Source organism: Phyllostomus discolor, chromosome 1 (genome assembly GCF_004126475.2).
Source record: "Phyllostomus discolor isolate MPI-MPIP mPhyDis1 chromosome 1, mPhyDis1.pri.v3, whole genome shotgun sequence".
Lineage (NCBI taxonomy): Eukaryota > Metazoa > Chordata > Mammalia > Chiroptera > Phyllostomidae > Phyllostomus > Phyllostomus discolor.
The window spans coordinates 84,074,011-84,095,360 of NC_040903.2; the positions used below are offsets into that span (position 1 = coordinate 84,074,011).

Sequence of the window (21,350 nt, forward strand, 5' to 3'; positions counted from 1 at the left end):
AGTTCTTTGGCTTCTCCATTTCATACACTATTCTTAACCTCCCCCTGTCTATTTTGTACCTACCATTCATGGTTCTTACTCCCTGTACTTTTCCCCTGTGCTCCTTCCCCTGTTTCTAAACCTCCATGTGATCTCCATTTCTGTGATTCTGTTCCTGTTCTAGTTGTTTGCTTAATTTGTTTGTGTTTTTTTTAGATTCAGTTGTTGATAATTGTGAGTTTCCTTTCATTTTACTGTTCATATTTTTGATTTTCTTCTTTTTCTTAGATAAATTTCTTTAACATTCCATATAACAAGGACTTGGTGATGATGAACTCCTTTAACTTAACCTTACCTGGGAAGCACTTTATCTGCCCTTCCATTCTAAATGATAGCTTTGCTGGAGAGAGTGATCTTGGATGTAGTTTCCTGCCTTGCCATGACTCTGAACACATCTTTTCAGCCCCTTCTTGCCTGTAAGGTCTCTTTTGAGAAATCAGTTGACAGTCTTATGGGAACTCCTTTGTGAGTAACTGTTTCCTTTTCTCTTGCTGCTTTTAAGATTCTCTCCTTATCTTTAATCTTGGGTAATGCAATTTTAATGTCCCTTGGTATGTGCTTCCTTGAGTCCAACTTCTTTGGGACTCTGAGGTTCCTGGACTTCCTAGAACTCTATTTCCTTTGCCAGACTGGGGAAGTTCTCTTTCATTATGTTTTAAGTAAATTTTCAATATACCGCTCTTCTTCTTCTCCTTCTGGAACCCCTATGATTTGGATGTTGGAACATTTAAAGTTGTCCCAGAGGTTCTTAAACCTCTGCTCATTTTTTGAATTCTTATTTCTTCATTCTGTTCTGGTTGAATGTTTGGACTTTCTGGTCCAAACTGTTGATTTGAGTCTTGGTTTCATTCCCATCTCTGTTGGTTCCCTGTATACTTTCCTCCATTTCACTTTTCATAGCCTTCACTTTTCCTCTATTTTGTGACCACACTCAACCATTTCTGTGAGCATCCTGATTACCAGTGGTTTGAATGCTACATCTGATGGGATGGTTTTCTCTTCATCATTTAGTTATATTTTTTTCTGGAGCTTTGATGTGTTCTTTCATTTGGGCCATTTTTTTTTCTCAGTGAGCCTGTTACATTGCAAGGAGCACAGCCTTAGGTATTTACCAGGTTGGGGCAACCCAGGTTGCTTGTATGTGAGGGAAGGGTCCAAGAGGGAACAATGTTGCTTGCTCAGCTCTCAGTCACTTCTCCCTCTATCCACAAACAAATTGGACCCTTCTGGTGCTGATTCCCAGGTGGATAATTTTATGTACATTTTAGGACCCCATGGGTCTCTCCAACAAACTCTCCTGTGAAGCTGGTAGTTTCTCCTGCTGCCACAACCCCTACAGATTTTCACAGCCAGAGGTTTTGAGGCTTTATTTCCCTGCACTGGAGTTTTGGGTTGCACAGTCTGTCTCACTCTTCTGTTTTTCCTCCGGGTTTATCTGCATGCAAATGTGGGACCACCTGGCCCTCCAGCCACCCCTTACTGGGAGTCCTCTCCACCCAAGCTGCCTGTCTTTTCCTCCTCCTACCAGCCTGAATGAATGTTTTTTTCTTTAACTTGTTGGGTGTTAGACTTTCATACAATTTGATTTTCAGGCAGTTCTGTTATTTTTTGTTTTTAAATTTGTTGTTGTCCTTCTTTTGGTTGTGCGTGGAGGCAAAGAGTATCTACCTACACTTCCCTCTTGGCTGAAAGCTCAGGTTATTTTCCCATCCCATTTACAGGACTTAGTATTTGTGTCTCAAGAGAGATGAAAAATATAAAGCTGTATTAATTGATACTGTGGTACTGACAAATTTACCAATGACAGAGACTAGAGAGCCTGGGTATTGATTGAAATAGGTCATTAAAAGACAGAAGGCCCTTCCCGGTGTGACTCAGGTGGTTGAAGTGTCATCCCATTACTGTAAGGTCAGGAGTTCAATTCTAGTCAGGGCACATACCTGGATTGTGGGTTCAATCCCTGGTCAGGGTGCATGTGAACCCTGGACAGTGCATGTTGGGGGAGCAACAGATCAATACTTCTCTCTCACATTGACGTTTCTCTCCCTTTCTCCCATCTTCTGTCTCTAAAAGCAATAAAAAAATATCCTCGGGTGAGGATTTAAAAAAGAGATAGAGAAAGAGGAACCATTTAAAAACTCATGCTGGATCCATTTTACCCCCACCGCTTCCATTATGTTGTCCCACCTCCCCTCTGGTTACTGTCAGTTTGTTCTTAATTTCAATGTCTCTGGTTTTATTTTCTTGCTTGTGTGTTTTTTTGAATGTAGACAACTGTACTTGAACAATACTAAAAAAAGTTAAAAAAAGAAAAAAACAAGTATCTAAATATAAATAAATAAATAATTGAATTTAAAAAATAAAAAAATAAAAACTGATGCTGGGACAATTAAGTATCCATGTATAAAAATTAATGTTATAACATTACCTTCCTATATACAACAATTAATTCCAAATGGACCAGTACTTATAAGTAAGAAGAAAAAATAAAATATTTAGAAAAAAATGTAGTAAATGTCTTTAAAGCCTTGGATAAAAAGGAATTTTAAAGCAAGACACTAACCAAAAGGAGAAAAATGATAAATTTGATAAAGGTAATAATATGGACCTACACAATGACACTATAAAGAAAGTAGAATGCAGCTCAGTAACTGTGTGGTGTGTGAGCACACACAGCCATCCCAACTCTTGTGTGACTATAGATTATTGTCCAGAATACTTAACAGATTCCTATAAATTAAAGAGGAATTAAAAAGAGATAACCTAATAAAAATGGGAAAACACATGAACATGTATTTGACAGAACAGTAATAAAATAGCCAATAAATATTTGAATAGAGCCTGAAAGTTATTCATAGTAAAAAGAATGCAAATTAAGATAGTCACCTTTCATTGTATACAGACTGGGTGATCAAAAATTAAGAAGTTAATAATACCAAATGTGTAGGAGAATATGTAGAGCTTTGATATATTGTTCATGGGAGTCTAATTGCTATAACCGCTGGGAAATATCTCGTAATTCTAAAAATTCATATATTCTGTGATGTAGCAACTTTGCTCCTATGAGTATCACCCAGAGAAATGTTTGTCCATGTGTGCCAGAAGATATGTATAAAAAAAGCTATAGCAATACTGTTAGTAATATATAAAAAAACAGTTTGTTGATGGGAATGCATATATAAATTATGGTAGATTAATACAATGGAAAATAATGGAGCAATGGAAATAAATAAATAAACTAGCTATAAGTGAGAATGAATAAAGCTTTGAAATGAAATGGTTTGCAGCAGAAAGAAAAATAAGTATAAATGATATTGAGGATGGTGTTGATTTTGATGGGAGTCAGAGGGCAGAGCCTATGGGAAATATACTAAATAGAGGTAAGTTATTAATATTGTTGTAGTTCTTGGGTTGGAGGCTGTGCTCATAATTGTGTTATATACCTTAAAATATTTAAACATATTTTGCATGTATCAAATACATTTAAATTTTTTTAGAAATAAAAAATTAAAGAAAAGACTCGAGAATCTTTGTATAATGTATACATCTTCCATGCTGAGATAACTGCAAATGAGAGACAAGAGAGATGTAAGTATCCCTAAGCACATCCTCTGAAAAGTGTTTTTGCTCTAAAAGTGGCTTTACAGGCCATATGTTGTCAACAGTATTAAGGAGAGTTGTGTAAAAAGCAGATTTAGTTGTGAGAGAATGTAGTTAAAATTTTTTTTTAGAAATAGTTTTTCCCCTAAAAGAATAGCTGAAAAGCAAGCTGTGGATATTCAGACTTAGTAACTATTTTTCAAGTATTTTCTCAGAAATGAACAAAATGAGCCTGTTAGTTCAAGGAAAACATTTCTTGATATATGTTGCCATGATAAGATTTGAGCTTACAAGGTCTCCATAACTCTATGAGCCAACATTTTCTGGATAGTCAATGGATGATGTTGAAACCAAAGGATTTTAATGTAATGTAGTATGAAAGATTCATTGATATGGTTTCGAATTCTGTATTGCAATTAACCTTTAAGAAACTACCATTTGTCAAGTTTTGGTGTAGTAATTAAAAAAATATTCATGATTATGTGGAAAAGCTATTAAAATACTCCTCCCCTTTCAAACTACATGTCTGTAAGAAATCAGGTTTTCTTTATTTCAACCAAAATAACATACCTCAAGAAATTAAATACAGAGGCAGATAAGAGAATCCAATTGTCTTCTACTAAGTCAAGTTGAAAGAGATTTTCAAAAATGTAAAAAATGAACTAATAAATATTTCTGTTTTTTAAGTTTTAACTTCTAAAACAGTCACCATGGATGGACACAACAAGCATACACAAAACCATTTTGGTGCCCTTAGTAGCTCCTAAGACTTTCTAGGGACCTTAGACTCAACTCTGAGAACAATTTTCTTATGCAAATTCTTGGTTTCCAGTGTTCAGAGCAAAGTCAACAGAAAAGTTTCAGGAATTTCAGAACTTACTAGCAGAAGTAGGACGGTGACTTGATCCACTCATTTTACTTTAATGGTCTACTCTCTCATACTTAAAGCCTCTTACTAAGATTGAACTCCTTATTTGTCTCTTAACATTTACAGAAAACTTTCTGGGGGATAAGTGTCGTGCTATAACTGGGAATACAGAGAAAAGGCAAATGCCCCTGTCTTCTCTTGGAAGGGATGCTTAAACTAAATATTGGATTTAACTTAAATTTATAATAGTGAAAGATTGTGTAAAGGCACTGAAGTATACTTAGTATATTATTTCCATTTAGAAAAAAAGGAATAAAATTATTATCTTTATTGCCTACCCACTCTCATGTTTCGCTGTATTCATAAAAGGTTAATCTATTATTTTCAAGGAAATCATTGATGTTTTATAGTTCTATGTTGATAGCTTTTTAACCAAGAACTATGGCTGTGGTCCAACTCAAAGTGCACACTGTGGGTATGGACGCTATTTCACTATTCCCTTGCTGACTTTGTGGGAGGCAGCCTTATTGTATGTAAATAAAATCATTGAAGCAAAAGAAAACAGTTTTTGGGAGGAGGTTTTCTTGTTTTTAGTGTAAAAAGCATCTTAGTTATGTCTATAAAGTGCTGGTGAATTTCACAGATGGTAAAATGCTTTAAGATCCTTAGAGGCAAATAAAATCTTTTGAAGTACAAATTTGAGGAATTGAGAAATCTTCACCTGCAGCCAAATTCTTATTCCCTGAAATTCCAGAAGAATTCCCTCAGAATTAGAGATTTAGAAACTGGTTAATAAGTACTCATTTAAAGAAAAATATCTGTTAGCCAAGGAGCCAAAAATTGCTTTTTGCGTAACAAACCGCCTTACTCCACTTTGATACTGATTCAAGAACGTCTCTCCTACTGCTGTGTCAGGGGAGGGCTGCATATTTGAAGTGACTTACTTGAGAAATATTGTTGTCCCTTCGTCCTCCCCCCAGCTGCAAGTTCCCTTGTTGAAGCGTAATTTCATAAATTTACTCTGAAATAAAATTTCATTTTTCATTTGCTGTACCCCAGCCAGCTGCAAACTTCTACCAGCCTTGTGCAATAAATAGTATATATGTTTAAAATAAGAACCTATCTTCTCTCTTCTATTGTCCCAATTGTGATTTCTAGCACTTCCATGACTTTTTCAGCTTTTTGTATGTAGTAATACTTCATCAGTATGGAGCACGCTTAGATTTTCCCCACTTCTTTCCAGGCCCCCACTGTCTCCTGACTCTCAGTGGTTCTGATTCTTGTCAGTGAAGATTAACCCAGGCCCTTCCTCAACTGCAACATTACTTTTAAATGCCACTATTTTTATTTTATTTTTGAATCCATCAGTCCTCAAAACGTTACTGAATAAGCATTAGCCAAGGAAAGCCAAGTTACAATTTTCTAGTTCTGAAATTAATGGGAAGTTTTTGTATATTTGGAGACAGTAGATAGCCAACCTTTTCAACAGATCTTTTAGAAGATTATCTATAATTCCTTCATATTAAAATGTAAGTATGTGAAAGCATTTCATTTGTTGAGAAGACATACTTCATTCCACTTTGATAACTTTTGATAACAATTTGATAACAAAATTGAAAACAAATTTGATATTTGTTTTCAATTATTTACCAGATTTGTAAGAACAAAATTCTCTATTATTTGGTAATTTATGAAAAGACATTACAAATATTCAAATATTCCTGGTTGTAGAGTAATTAACTAATTTTCTTTTATATAATCCAATTTTGATTATATTTAGTCTTCATATTTCTACATACTTTTGAAAATTTCTGCATAGTAAAATATCAAGTCTACCATTAAAGTAATTTTATTTGACTTGGAAGCACATATGAGCCTAATTAGACACTAAATAATTTGAAGTCTAGAGAAGGTTCAATTTGCACATGTGTATATGTGTGTAAGTTATTGTTTTGTATACGAAACACTAAAGGAGCTTTGGCCCTTTTCCTTGCTCTTCTACATTGTGGCTAGGGTAAACTTTCAAAATTGCAGATCTGATGGTCTCTTCTTTAAGACAAAGTCTAATTGCTTTAACATGACTTGGATGTCCTTGACTTACAAGAGTGCTTATCTTTGCCTAGTACATGGTCTTCCTTTCCCCATAACACATTTTACCATTTTACCTGGATAACTCTTACTTATCCTTCAGGCCTTATTGAGCTTCGTAAGACAAAACAAGATTCCTAGGGGTCCTAAATGTTTCAGTAGTACCTTGTATTTACTCTTATAATTGTTGCTATTCTGAATATTTTTGGTCAGTATTACCTCTCACTCCCCATGCCTACCCAAACTGAAATATTACATCTTTTTCACTATTATATATGCAGTAAAGCACAATAAGAGACACAGAGCAAATGCAGAGTAAATATTACTTAAATGAATGAATTAATGTTGAATTACAAATGCTTTAAAGTCCCTCTAAACCCTGAAATATAATTCTATATTGCTTTTAATGTAGTCTAGTTAGGTTTCATAGTGATGATTAGAAAATTGCTATTATCTTTTGACCCTGTTTATATCAGAGGCTGAAACATAACTAGGGAGCATTGAAGTCGAATATAACAAGGTAGAGCCAGAAAGGGAGGAAGGGTCAGGAGATGAGACCGGGGTCTAGTTTGGATAATTTCTCATTCTGAGAATTGATGTGTCCCAAGGAGTCAACAAACTTGTATGATGAAATACAATTGCCTCCCACTATTTACCTCAAGTTAACAATATGAAATATGTCATTGTATGTCTATTCTTGACATTTAGCATGATTCTATCCACTAGTATACCAGCTCCTAAGCTTAGCTGGGCACTAGAATCACCAGATGCTCAGGCTGTACCTCAGACTGATTAAACCAAACCTCCTGGGTAAAATCTAGGCATCGTTAGTTCTTAAAGTTCTTCAGGTGATTTCAGTGCACTGTCAACTTGATATCCACTGCACTTGAATTTGACGACAACTGTTGATTGGGAGTTTCATTAAGCTCCATGAACTTGCTCGAGTAAAGACATCTTTGGGTTAGAGAATTGCCTCCTGTGGTGAGGTGCAGCACCACTACACATATGGCATTTGATTTTTCCTCAAACGTTTCTTATTTTGTAGTGGTATTGTTTAAAACTATACTTATTTTAAAATATTAATCAAGTCTCAAATGGAGTCACTCTGTTTTCAGGAGTGTTGAGATAAATGGCTACCTTGGAAAAAGGAGACAATACCTTTGAAAAAAAACAACCTGCTTCCTATTGCTACCTTCCTTAAACCTATGCTGAAAAACACCTAACATTCTTGTTACCATATAAAGAGAGAAGAGAGCCTTTGTTACTCTTGAGTCCATTAGCACAGAAGGGATATCTTCAACTTTCATGTAGGCACTTCAGTGTAAGCACAAGCTTAAAAATAAACACAAATGTCTTAAAAAAATTCAGGATCATTTTACTGCAGAAAAGGTCATTAACCTAAAAAAGAAAAGTTACTATGATCATTGGTCTTTTAAGATTCATGCACCCATTTATTTAATTTACCAGCTCTGAAAATATGAAGGCCTATTTTAAAGAATGTCTTCTTGTTACATCTAAAACACTATCCCTTTGAAAAGTTTTCACAGTCTATCAATCTTTGACATTTGTCATATTAGCATTCCTTTTTTCCCTTCACTTTCACCTCCAAAAAAGATGCATTTCACAACCAGAGAAGGTTAGGATTTCATTTCAATTAGCTCTAAATGCTGTATTTTGCAATCAAAATTTGAGAACATTATGTTTGTCAAAAGGTTCTTATTTAAGTTACGTATTTCCTTTATTTTCATCTGATTTGTTTTATAGAAAAACAGAACACAAGCCTGAGATTGTCACATGCCTTTTCGCTCCTTTTACTTAAGTCAAATTGGAGGCATGTAGTATGGGTGTGCAAAAGGGAGTGAGCAGAGGGTAAAAAAAAGTGGAAACCACTTGTACTTAATTCAGCCATCAAATGAATCATAGTGTTCAACACTTGACAAATACTGTGCACTTAAATTGATCTTGAAGTCACTCTTGATTTCAACCAGACCCTAGAAATTCGACCCAGACAAAGAACCTTGGTCACCAAAAGATTGTTTGCTGAAGGTGTTCTTTTTCCCACAACCAGGTGCTGCTAACCATCAAGAGACCAGGGAGGACTCTTGCCCTTGGGTTTAGTTAGGATATATTAAAAAGTGGACTGCTTTGGTATCATTTTTGAGATATTGAAATACTTTCATCTGAAGCATGCTGTAACACCATATTGCCAAAATTATATATTCAAATGATTATCATTAATAATAAAAATACTCCTTGTCTTTTCTAAAAAGTCACTTTAATGTAAGCCTTCAAACTATTACCTTTCAGCCCTTTAATTTTTATTTCCAACATTCACCTTCTACCTCATTAACTGTATTGTATAGATAGATGACTTTCTCAGTTCTCTAGTTTTTATTTTCTTTCTGGAGCTCTAGGGAAGAATCCATTTCCTGGACTTTTTCAGCTTCTAGAGGCTACCCACAATCCTCAGTTTATGGGACCCCCTTCCTCTGTCGTCAAAGCCAGCAACAGCAAGTGCGGTCCTTTCACATTGTATCTCTCTGATCTTTCTTCTTTAGTGACACCTCTAAGTCTTATAGTTCTTCTGACTCTAGCCCGGAAAGTTTTTCCAGTTTTAAAGACCCACGTGGTTCGATTGGCCTTGCCCAGATATTTCAGAATAATCTCCCCATCCCAAGATTTTTAATATCTGCAAAGTCCATTTTATCACAAGTTTTAGAGATTAGATATGGATATCAGTGGGAGACCATTATTCTTCCTACTGCAACATGTATGACATTTAGGTAGTTATTTTGTATATGACATCTATAATTTTGTTGAATTGTAGAAATTTAAAATTAAGTAAATTTAAATTTTTTATAGGAAATATTTTTTGGCAATAGCAGATGACTTGTGGTTAATGGTAGAATAGATGTTACTAAATTGTTATTTGGGGTTTTGGTCTAAATCAACCTTGACATTTCTTAGGAAGGCATCATTGAGAATTCTAGCATAGGTCTATCAATACAATCCATTTTCTCTTCATTACTGAAATAGATTGCAGGAATTGTGATATGTCTGAGTACCAGATGCTATAGTTAGAAGATGAAAAATGTGTATCTCTAATCACTTTAGTCACAGTAAAGTTAGACACCACAATATCACAATGTAAGAAATGTTTTGGAACTGAGTAATTCAATAGAATACTCATATCCCCAATCTCTCACTTACTCTGATTATACAGTTTGGAAAGGTGGGTTTAATTTAAATTGTTTATTCCTCTTGCACTCTATTTTAAGGATTCTTGTGTTCTCTCTCCCAAGCCACATAGTATTATGAATATGTTATGAGTATGTTGCTTCACAAATTCTAATTTTGACCCTCTCTCATAAGAAGAGAAATAAGTAAAACAAATAGAGAATGTGAATTCCATCCTATCAGTTTTTCAGTCATAATTCATTTGGAATACAAGAATTATACAACTTCTTACAGCAATGCTTCTCAAATCATAACGTGCATACAAATTACCTGTGGATCTGATTACAATGCTGATCTGCATTGGCAGATCCTGGGTGAGCCTAATATTTTGCATTTTAACAAGGTCCCAGGTAATGTGATGACGCTGGACCTGATTGTACCCTATAGATGATGTGCTGTTGCCGTGGTAACCCTGTGGCAGGAAAGAAAGCTGATTTGGGTATTTGGTGTATGTACTTGGCTAAGGAACCAAAGGGGTGGAGCTACCTTCTGTGGGATTATGACTAAAAATGTCTCCGTCTGAATCCCACCAAAGTAGAACTTCAGGACAATACCACTGAGCCTCTGGCTCAGTGTTGGTGAAGGCTGGTGGGATTGCTCACTGTGGTGGAATCCCAGTGCTTTTCAGGTTGACCAAAGGCACACTCAGGAGTGGGGTGTGCACATAAATGTATGCAGAGCATGGGCACTTCTATTAGGACTGGAATGATGGTAAATGGTGCTGGGGCATAGTGGAGCCAGAAGACACTCTGGTGGAAGTTTGTAGAGGTCCTGTGCAAATCCCTTGTCTGACCTGAGTATAGGGGAGAAAGTCTGAGCCATCTAATTGCTAGTTCTGTTCAAAGTTCCCCTCAGAAGAGCAGGCACACGTGGAGAACACGATGTGAAGAGAAAGGCAGAGATCTGCAAGCCAAGGATCTCTAAAGATTGTCAACAACCATCATGTGCTATGGGAGGGAGAAGAAAGGAACAAATTCTCCCTCAGCACTCTCAGAAGAAAACAGCCCTGCCTTATAAGTAACAAGGTTTCAGTGGACTTTCACTATGAAGGATTTCATTTTTAATTCCTCTATAATCCTGTAGTGGGATTATTAATCATTGATGAAATGTGATAACTTATCTGATACTCTACTAAGCATTTTGTGTACATCATCTGATTTAATTCAGATACCAGTGTCAAAAAATGGACATTATCCCCATTTTACTGAAAAGGAGGCAAAAGCTGAGTCAAGTCAAATGATTTGTTCAAGATCACACAATTTTTAAGTGGCACAGCCAAATTCAAATACATTTATGTTATCCTAGTATCTGAAATTTTGATCACTGTTATTTGATAGTTATTTAAACAGGGAGTAACTGAAAACCCCAGTTTCAGAAGTTGGAATATTACAACAAGGCTAATTTTCAATTTTATACCACTTTTAGGGCATACCAAAGTTGCTTTTGACTCAACATTTGTTCAATGACTAGTGGTTTTTTCTTTTCCTTTTTTTTTTCCTTTTTGGCAATAAAAATAATTGAGCCAGCAAAGCAGAAGCATGTGCAGCCCTGCAGCAGATAAACATTTTCCATTCACATTTTGAAGAGAATAAAACAGCCAAATAAAAGAACCCAAATGGCAAACACTGTAAAGTCATTCTTTCATGAAAATATATTTTTGGTGAAGAGGTCTTTCATTTGGAAATTAGATCCAGCTTCTGCTTATGGAAAAAGCAAGTAAAAGGCAGGGAGAACCAGTAGGTCTGCTAACCATATAGTCACACAACGATACTTAGAATTCCAGAATATAAAAATATACACTTAAAATATTTGAACAATTTGTTTGCATATCTGTATACTGTGAAATCAGGCATTGTGAAGAAACAGAGTATTGTAACTTGTTCAATGATATAATTCAGGACAGATTTTTTTTTCTTCTTGAACACATGGCTTTGAAATTGAAGATTTCTTTTCTTCAAAGGAAGATGAAAAAGCCCTTATGTACCAACTGTAAAAATTAAGTACAGGTTAAGATTTTCATGACAGGTAAGATTTCTTTTCCTGCTTATCTTCAACTGGGTGGGTGCATTTCCTATCAGGAGAGACCAGTGGGTGAGGTCTGAAGTAGTCTAGTGGAGGTGATAATGTAATGATGAAGTTTTCACATTCCACAGGACTGTGTTTCTCCACCCCCTGTTGTGAATTCAAACTGCTTATTTTTCCTAATCATTGCAGAAATTGTCTTCAGTGATTGTTGTATGCTTTTTTTATGGGAAACAAATTAAAAAAATTTATTTGGGTTAAAAAAACAATGGTTCATTCTTTTGTACACGTAAGATACTGTCCACTACGAGCAAGACAATGCAGCTAAGTGGTGTTGAAAAGTGGGAAACCATGATCTCTGCCTTCTGGGACCTTAAAACCTGCAAATGATCTGGGATAAGAGGAAAAGGAAAGAAAGAATGTACTGTTCTTTACCGAGGGTGAGATACCTCCCAAGTTTTGGGCTAAGAGCTTTAAATATATCACTTAATCCTTACAATAATCAGCACTAGTTGATTTAAATGCCAGTTCTGGTGCATTGAAAAGCTATTTTTATTAATTTAGTTCTGAGAGTATGAACATCACCATACATATAAGAGTTAAATTGTGTTATTTGGAAAATTCTTAGAAGAGGAAAGGCTTTAGGATTACCAAGGTCTCTGTTCATTTTCTAGGGCTGCTATAACAAAACACCACAAACTGGGTGGTTTAAAAAGACAGAAATTTATCCTCTCACAGGTGTAGAGGGGAGAATTCTGAATCAAGGTATTGGTGAACCATGATCCCTCTGAAAACTACAGGGAAGGCTTCTTTCTTGCCATGTCCCAGCATCTGATGGTTGTTGGCAATTCTTGACATTCCTTCACTTTGTTTGTTGTACAGGCTTGTGGTGCTGCACAGTTATAGCACCTGGTCTTATTGGGGCTGTATGTTTCTAAGATGATAGTAAGGATTTTTTGTTTTTGTTTTTTTGTTCATTTGTTTTTTAGCAGAGAGAAGAGCCTGTGCACATGGTATGGAAGAAAGTGAAAAGAGGTCAATCCCTAGACCAGTCCCTATACCTGATTTTTCCCTTCCAGGAAGCTTCAAATCTATGATCTCAGAACCAGTTGAAGTTAGTACAGTTCAGGTAGTAGAACTGAGGATAACTATTTAGCCCACCTCTCACGGATTTTGAAGACAGTAAGATCTAAACTTCTTAGCTGTATGGCTGTGGACATGAGACTGAATTCAAATTTCAGTGTCCTCATTTGAACGTAAAATGCATTGCATGAGGACTCTATGAGACAAGATGCTTAAAGGCATCATGTCCGGCATCATGTCTGACACATAATGAGCGGAGATGTTTGTTTTCTTCCTTGGTCCTTTGGCTTACATGGGTATGCTGCCATCTCAAAGGGGTCGCCATTTAGGAAGTCTGTGTATGCCCCTGTATTTTAGCATAGAATAGGAAAAATAGTAAAATAAAAAATTAGCATACACCAAAACAAACATACTGAAAAATTACCAAATAACAAATTAAGTTTTGCAGGTTTGAGTCTCCCTTTTACTCCTTGAGTAGAAGCCATCACTCTGAGAAATATTTCAGGTGCCAAAAGTAGTTTAGTGTCCCATATTACAAAACTGATGTTGAAAATTTTGCTTGGATTAAAAAACCCATAATCATTTTGTCCAAATATTGTAAACAACATTTCTTCATTCCAATTGAAGTGAGTGCTATATTGCTAATAAATTGAACAGAATCGCTCTAATTTTCTGTAGCCATTAGCATTATTTCAAAACTATGAACTGTGGGTTTTTTTTTTCAGTCTAAAGCATTAGCAAAGAAAAATCTATAGTAAAAACAAATTTGCCATTAAAGCTATTGTTTTAAGTATTTTTGTCTATTAATGTTTACATTCTATTTTATCACCCTTTTACATAATATCCTTTTCTCCAATTATGTATGCTCTTATCAGTTACTTATGTATTTATTTTCACATTACATATTTTATCACATTTATCATTTTTTGTAATGATAAGGTTTCAAAACATTGCCCTTCCTTTTATGGGCACAATTTAAAATACTCTAGTTTGTACTTAAATTTTGCATTGAACACGTCTATAGAATATTAAAATTACAAAGATAAGAAAGTACAATAATTTGACTTAATTTTAAATTATCTATTATTTATGCAGCCACATGTTTTTTAACTAAAGAGATAAAGGTTGAATAAGAAAAGACTCCTTTAAAAAATATAAACATTTATGTATGTTCATGTACACACAAACATATATGCACATGCACACATATTTATATTTAAAATTTTTCTTTATAAAGTAGGGTAGAACCTGATTCTTAACACCCTACCATGTATAATGACCCAGGCCTGTGCTGATTTACACTTCAGCTGTGGTTCTCAGAGTAACTCTAGAAGGTAGGCACAGGATTATCATCAGGATGGTAAAGTTATTTGCCTACAAACACAAACAAACTCTGAGATCAGGACAATAATCCAGGTCTTCTGATTTCAAAGTTTGCATGCTTTCTCTGAAGCCAATTCCTGCCTTACCTTCCCTAAAGAAATATAAAGTGGTAACTCGAAGGAGTCGCTTTTCACACATATTGGCTTATGTCAGTGAACCCATTTTTAATGTTACAATTGTTCCTCTAAAAGTTTTGCACATAGTATTCAGGAAGTTATTTTTATCAGTTGCAAAATTACACACTATAATATGATCAATTTAGGTAACAAAATTGCTTGGGATATTGCCTCAGATGTAAGCTTTGTAATATATGGGTAGTACTCAATGTGAGGTACTATTTAATGCCTTTTGTAATTAGCACAAATAAACTGATTTTTCATTCTACACGGAACATAGGGCAGTTTTTCTGATTATCCATAGCTATTCGAATATGGCTTACCTTAAGAAAATTTGGCGACAAATTTATTAGGTCTGCAATATTGGGAAGTATTGTTACTTCATAGAACTATTCCCTCTAAATGAGAATCTATTAAAGATTTTTATTTAAAATATTATACTTTGTTAAGTAACTATTCTTTTTTTGACTAGAACTTCGGACTTAAATAAAATTTCTTGTAAACTGCTGGCTGGCCTCCATTACAGAGGTTGCTCTTGGAGGGAACACTGATGATGGCACTTACTGAAGTAAAAAAGGGATATAAATAGAGCTTTACACTCTTGCATAGCCAAAATGATTGCAACAATTTGACAGAAAATTGTGGATACATTTTGTGTCCTCTTCTTCCAAAAGAAATTTAAGCCAAATTAATTGCTTTGTGTCCAAAGGTAGGGTTACCACATTGTGGATTTGAAACAGAATGGAGTAGAAAGGCCCAGTACATTCAAAATAGATTAGAAAATAAGATTCATTTATTTTTGGAAAAACAGAATGACACCTGAGAAGAAAAGAAATGTCCCTTTGCTTGGATATTTCAGGCTTTCTATGTTTGGCATTCTCCTGCTTCTCCTACTTAAATGTTCAAAAAGCATGTTTTATATGCCAGACAAGCTCTGGATCATCCATGTTCTTGAATAGTCTTGACAGCTTTAAGACTGTAATTCTAGAAACAGGAGCCTGATATTAAAAGCATCTGCATATGTTCTCCATTATTTCCTGAGAAGAAAACAATAGTTGGGTAAGATTACACTCTAATGGAATCCATTTTCATTAAATAGGTATGTTTAGTCAGCTGTAATTTGGTAGATCATAAAAAAGAAAACTATTTTCTTACAATGAGGAAAAAAGTGTATAATTCCTATTAAAAAGCATCTGAGTAATCAATTACACATACATACATAGACATGAGTATTTATTTCAATACACCTGAGTCTCAGAGATTTTTGAGAAGAAAATTCAGTATTTAAGCTACTAGGGTCTTTATCAGGGATGTTTTGATTTTCAGACTTAATATGTTTCTGTCCTCCAATAACTTTTCTGAATGAAATCGCAAGGAAGTGTTTTAGTTGGTGCTGTAAAGGAAGAATTGAATGCTGAGGAAATTAAGAAATATACAGAGGGAAACCCCCCCAAAACCAGAATTATCTTCTGGAGGGCAGGCCCCTAGTGGTACAGTATTTCCCTCACTAGGTGAGTGTTCTGGGAACCCACAGGTATCAGCGTACCAGTCAGTGCATTTGCCCACTGCATGATGCGGTATTTATGAGAGCACCAGCCCACACTGGGCTGAGTGTTCAGTGGTTTTCAACCAAAACGGCATGACCCTTGTGCCTCACCCTCCCTGTTCATCCAGTCTTGCCCCAGTGACTTTTTTTTTGCTGTTGTCCTGATGAAAAAGTCCTCAAAAGGAAAACATTTTGCAGATGTGGAAGAGGTGAAACAAAAACATGGCAGAAACACTAAAAGGATCGATGCATTCAAAACCAGTTTTGAGCAGTGAAACACACGTCTTGATAGGTGAATTGCATCAAATGGAGAGTATTTTGAAGATGACTGAAGTTTAAACATGTAAGAATAAATGCACATTTTTTAAAATAAATAAATGGAGATATTTTTTTGGGAGAGGCCCCCCTTCATATTTCTTGGGTGCGTGCCTAGCTGATTGGCTTCAAATAATCTGTTGTTTACTCTTGGTGAGTTCTAATAACTCAGGAGGAATTTAATCTATTTGCATACTGTCATTACATGTATAATGTGATCATATATTCCCACCAACATATGCAAGACTTTGCTGGTAAAAATATCTGAAAACTATTTCACAGGATGAACAAATAGAATAACTGAAACTTTTTAACCTAGAAAAAATGTCTAGCAGTATTTTGTGTTGATATAAAGTAATTGTTCATTCATTCATTCATTCATTCAGACATTTATTTAACAAACATTTATTAAGAGCCTAGTACATGTCAGGCCCTGGCCTAGATGCTGATATAGAATGAGCTCTTGTATTGTATAGTGAGTATGATGAGAATAGTTATTCTCTGTAAATGAAAGAGAGAATTAGGACTAATGGGTAGGCATTACAGAGATTCAAATTTGAATTTTGCATAAGGTACATTTTTTAAAAAGTCAGAGATATTATGAAAATAAATGGCTGTTTTGTGTTATAGAACCCTTAGGAGTGTTCTGAATGTAAACATATTCCAACTTATAGGGAATATTTAATATATGATAGTTCTCAAATCAATGATTTGCTTTAAAATTATGTGTCACTTATTATTAGTCAAATTAAAATAAGGTTCACAGAGTTAACCTTGGCCTACAGAAAAAGGCTGAACTAGATGTCAGACGGACTCTCTGTAGAGAAACAGGAAAAACCCTGTGGTTGTATTCCTGTCACAACTGCGTTAGGAAGGAGAGCGCCAATCTTGTGCAGCTGCTTTTCCTTGTTCTGCTAGTTATTAGACTAGCAAACAGGTCACTGTGAGAACTATGAAAACCTGTCTCCATCCCATGACCCAATAATTTTGTGTGTGAGGTTAATCACCAGACGTTGCCTTTCTTTGATGTCTTGGAGTGTGGGGTAGTCTTGGCCTCCAAGATCTGCCAACTTCAATATCCACATGATTTCATAGTTTACCTTAGAATTCTGAGCTCAAAAGAGTTCTTTCTTCATTCAGGAACCTTTTTTCTTCTGTTTGTAGTATACTAAACTTACAATCTGCTATCTCTGAGAAGCGTTCAGTTATCTTTCCTGGAAATAGAATGGGATCCTGATCAGAGTACTTGGAATAAGAAATCTCTAAGTTTATACTTTATTCTTGAGGCATATTCTATGTCCTCCATAAATTGAATCATATTTTTAAAATCTTGTCTACAAATTTTGTAGATGAGGTTAGATTTGTAGCTAAACACATCATTTTAAAGATCCTGTGGTTCTGAAGATCTACAATGACAAATCTAACTGGTCTATATATAATTCTATTTGATTTTCACAAATGAAAGATAGATTTCCAAAGTAGGTATTTTTAGTTTTTAATTCTTCAGAACTATTTTCCTCAGTAAGATCTCTCTCAATGTATCAAAAGTACAGTTTGGGACAGATTTTCATATGGCTGATTAAGTAAAAATAAGAAAGTAAAATTTTGGGGGGATTTCTAATGGAGAGGGGGTACTTAAAGGTACATAGTGTCCCCTTCCTTAGTGACCTCATTCTGTGTGTGAGAATGGTTTGTTCTTCTTCCTACATTATGTGGATTATAAAAATTAATATTGGGGATTTTAATCCTCAACTATTGCTTCAGCAAATAGTGAATAAACAAGAGCACAATAAATTCTTTCTGTGTATTTTATTTCATGAAAATCAAGAGACCAGCAACTGAGACTTTAAACTGAAAAATTAATAAATGGGACATTGGTGAAGTTTCTGAGATAAAGTTTAATTTTAATTTATAGATTCTTATATAAAGTACTTTAAGTAGGAAAATCAACATATTTTCCACAATGTCTATCACTAAAAAACATGAAGTGAAAAGATTAACAATACTGCATATTTTAATTCCTAATATTAATTCTCAGATATTGTCCTAGAAAATGATATCAGGACTACTATTAATCTTAATAAAACACTTAATGTTATTAAATTATAAAGACTTGAAAATGGAAAAAATTAAACTTTTAAAAATTAATATTTTAGGTAATAGTTCTAGTGTGATATATAATTAATACTACTAACAGTATCAATAATATTATATATAACAAATGAACACTATTATAATAAAATAATATGCCAGCCTTGAGAAGTTCTTAGTGGTAGAATAACAGCATATTTTACCTGCAACATGAATAAGAGAGTAAGTTCAGCCATCTCCCTGAAGCTGTGTCAGCTGAGTTAACTGCACATGCCAGGTGTTGGTCAAACAAGAGCCCTTGTAGTACGAGCTCTAGGGTCAGGTGAGCAGGACAGTCCTTGGAAGAGCAGCAGGACTTCAAAGGAGAGCAGCTGGGGGCCAGATGGGGCACGTTATTGACAATAAGGGCTAATTTGCTAGGTTCCTTAGCAAGCTCTTCTTATTCTTTGGGGCTCGTTCTCCTATTACTTAACACAAAGAAAGTCATGGTGTTGAAATCCAAAAGAAAAAGGAGAATTAGTCTCTAATTTTTAATTTTTTCTGCAATAGCTCCATATAACCAATCCTTTGAATTGTTTAATTCAGAATTATTATAACATTTAATTGTGAAGTTGTAATGAGGGTCTTGTGTGTGTGTGTGATTGCTTTGCAAGACTTCTTTCTGGAAGAAAGAGTCATACATGTATCTAAAACCTGGATCAAAACTGTAAGTAGACTGAAAAATTATCTTCAGTGAATGTGAATAAATCTTCATATGTGTTGTGGCCACTTCAATTTTTGGAAATAACAAGCCGTGTGTGGCTTTTGTCCTAAGAGGTCTGAAACAGGTTGGTAACAGCCCAGAGATAAGGAAAGCTAAATGGCCCTTTGGTGAGGGGAGAGGACGGTATGTGAACTAAATAATGGAGAGGCGGCTACATACAGCGTCTGTTGGCAGTTACCATAAACCACAAAATGCTCTTAAAGTTCTTCAAACTGAATTACTTCAACCACTAGATAAGATTTCAGTGCACGATATTATTATGCTGTAGGCATTTTCCCCCTTCCAAGTTAATATTTTTTGTTTGGATTTTGGCTGGGTAAGTTCCTTTGTTGGTCAGCCACAACATTTCCATTAACTCACATAAATTCCCCATCTCACAACTCTTGCCAGTTTTCTCCCTGCCCGAACAGGATAGATAACATTAGCAGTGGTGCATGAAACATCTAAAATTAAAATTATTTTTCCCACAGCTTCCTACCACTGGATTGTGGATAACTTCAGCATTATTCACAACCTTCCTAATCAGAGCAATGAACTTGGGAATACTTTTTATTTTAACTAGGAACTAAATCTTCAAGCATTAGATTAGAAACTATTCATGTGTTTTAAAAAATAAAGGAATAGGAGAGTTGCTTTAGAGGTTTCTTTTTGATCTTGTAATCTAGTTGGCCTGTTTGAGCTACCCAGAGCAGTGGTCACTGGGAGCTGGTATGAATTCCCTGTCCATGTCCTAACAGCAAGGGGTTACACATTAATCCTCACGGGCCTAACCCAGCAATCCAATCAGTCAGCAATCCAAGTGGCCAACCTATTTACTCAAGCAAATTGTGAAGGAAATTGGTCTTCATGGATACTGTGGCAATGCACATGGGTAAAGTTAGCTAGTATTTCACAGTTAAAACAAACTAGAGAAATGAACCTAATCCTGGGATAATTCAGAGCCTCCATTTATTGAGTGCTTTACCATGTATCAGGCATGGGCTAAGTACTTCATATATATAATCTCTTGAATTACTGACAACACAGAAAGATAAATATTATTTTTTCAAATTATGCAGATATATAGGCATAACTTACTTAAATAATTTCCCCAAGGATATATGGTCACCAAAAGAAGAACCAAAATTTAAGCAAGACTCCAAAGCTGTGCTCTGAACCATTCATGACTGCACACTATTTAATTGAGTCCTGGTTAGCTAGGCTTTTGGAAGAGTGGAAAAGAATAAACTTGTCTGCACTTGAACTGGCTTCTCATTCAAAGGAACCCCAAGAGAGGTCCGTGGCAGTTCTCTGCAGTATCCATATGGGATCTTCTTAGCTCCAAAAAAGATCCCCCTTCAATCCATACACAGCTCTGTTTCTTTCTCAGAGGGCACAGGAACACCTAGTGAGACCTTAGTTAGACATCTCCATGACAACAATGACAACAATGAGCCCAAAGCATTTTTTCATCTTCTGCTAAGCACTAAGTGTTCTCCAGTTGACCTTTACAACCCTATAATGTAAGTTCTCATGTTCTAGGGGCAGGGTGTATTACAGCAGTGGGGAGATTTTTTATTCAAATATATGTGTGAAATGCTACCTACTATATTCTCTTTTTAATTATTCAGGTTTCACATTAGCCTAGGAAATGCTATGAATTCTGCAATAAGAACATATTTGTTTTAGCCAGCATATCCAGAATTTATTTTAATATACATCCCTTTCTACACCAGCATCTATTAACATCTCATGGAGTACAGACTGATGATTGCTCTTCCAGATCGTCAATAACAGCCTGAGTTCAGAAGCCAACCCATGGGAAAATCTTTAATGGCCAGGAGGTGCTAGGTGGCAGGTGGGAAGGGATATTTCTCCAATAATTCTGGGGACCACGCTAGAAACACTGGACTCGGGAGAGCAAAGCAGCAGTTCATGTGTTGGAGTTTTTTGCCAGTATGAAAATATGCAAAATGTTTGGCACTTAACCACAGGTTGGCACTTAACCAACCCAAACCTTTAGCATTTCTGCTATTTCCTAATGCAAAACTTTCATTTAATAATAAGGTGATTCCAAGACTTAGGGAAAACTAGCACCACATATATAACTGCTGATGATAGGATAATTCTGCTCAAGCATAGATAATCTTATTACAAGTACATACTTGCAAAATTATTAATCTTTCATTGCCTGCTGCTAATCTCAGACCTCTGAGAACA

At 35.3% G+C, this 21,350-nt stretch overlaps 1 protein-coding gene and 1 long non-coding RNA gene across 2 annotated transcripts in view; one reads left to right on the forward strand and one right to left on the reverse strand.

The window, feature by feature from the left end:
- Nucleotides 1-21,350, forward strand: part of DKK2 (dickkopf WNT signaling pathway inhibitor 2) — a 97,715-nt gene that overhangs the window by 18,244 nt on the left and 58,121 nt on the right. The gene's annotated exons all lie outside the window — the stretch shown is intronic.
- Nucleotides 15,208-17,505, reverse strand: LOC118500548. Its single transcript, XR_004903114.1, has 2 exons — nt 17,398-17,505; nt 15,208-15,473 (listed from the first exon to the last, which is right to left on the reverse strand). It is a non-coding gene; the product is annotated as an uncharacterized LOC118500548 (long non-coding RNA).